At 35.0% G+C, this 1208-nt stretch overlaps 1 non-coding gene across 1 annotated transcript; it reads right to left on the bottom strand.

Moving 5' to 3' along the window:
- Positions 1 to 521: 521 nt before the first annotated feature.
- On the bottom strand, positions 522 to 626 carry LOC135272029 (U6 spliceosomal RNA). The gene has a single exon (XR_010340138.1). It is a non-coding gene; the product is annotated as a U6 spliceosomal RNA (small nuclear RNA).
- Between the last annotated feature and the right edge of the window lie 582 nt (positions 627 to 1208).

Below are 1208 nucleotides of genomic sequence, written 5' to 3'. Positions count from 1 at the left end.
GATTACATATGCAGATTTTAGAATATAGGGCTTTTTGACAGATTACTTAAATCCCAGTGAGGTGGAACAGCATTCAGATTGTTTATAATGACTATCATCAGTGGCAAATTAGTTTAGCCTGTCTCAGTTTATTCTGTTTGACAGCTTCATGATTATTTCACACCATAGAAGCTGAAAAAGAAAACACGTGTAAAAGAGAACTTGTTTTATTTGTCATTTAATTAAATGAATAATAAAGACTGTCTTTAGGACCCTGTCCTGGCCACAAAAAGAAGCTGAACCTGAAAGATGAAGCCAATTAGAGTTTCCTAGTAGGTTTGCTTTACTATTTTCTTTCTGACACACTAACTCCTTTTTTATTGAATTCTGTTAAGTTTGTGTTTTTCTAGGAAGGAAAGTTAAGAAATAGACAACTCATGGTAATTGCATGATTGTTTGGCCTTTAGAATGTATTATCTGTGACCCATATCTTCTAGCCATGAGTTTGAAAAATGATGCACTTTTACCTGTTACTTATTACAATCAAAAGGTTAAGAATATTTTTTTAATAGTGTCGTCGTGCAGGTGCCATGCTAATCTTCTTTGTATCATTCCAATTTTAGTATATGTGCTGCCAAAATGAGCACAAGAATAGTTTTGTTTCTGCAAATTTGCTTCTTGATGATCTGCTTGGTTACTATCTTTTCTTTAGGTTCAACAGATGTTTTGTTCTAGGCCTGTTTCACCAGCTTCTAATCAGTGTCTCTAATTAGTGCAAAGTAGTGTTGGTAGCATAAATTGAACACACTAAGAAAAATGGATTTATTCATAGGAAACATGTTATAATTTCCTTCCAATAATCTGGTTTCACAAAGAGAACATGGGTACCTACCTGGGACTGGACATTTATCAACATGGGGAAACAGCCATTCACCAAACTCACCGACATGAGGGGTAGTGTAGAGAAGAGATTAGGAGAAGGGCTGCCTGTACCAGAAACTGCCTGGGTTTGTGCGCTGATACCACTATATTCTATTGTGTGACCTTGATTAAGTTTCTTAATCTCTCTGTGTTTCAGTTTACTCATCTGTGAAATAAAGTTGTAAAGATTAAATGAATTAACATTGTGTACATTGTTTGGCACATATAATGACTCAGTAAATATTTGTGATTATTATTAGTTTCCATCTGGAACCTTGAACACAGTCCAAAGGTGGTGAACACATTGG

Source organism: Aotus nancymaae, unplaced genomic scaffold (genome assembly GCF_030222135.1).
Source record: "Aotus nancymaae isolate 86718 unplaced genomic scaffold, 86718_ANA_hifiasm-v0.15.2.pri h1tg000006l, whole genome shotgun sequence".
Taxonomy (NCBI): domain Eukaryota; kingdom Metazoa; phylum Chordata; class Mammalia; order Primates; family Aotidae; genus Aotus; species Aotus nancymaae.
The sequence above is the reverse complement of the archived record's forward strand: the minus strand, read 5'-3'. Positions and strand labels throughout refer to the sequence as shown.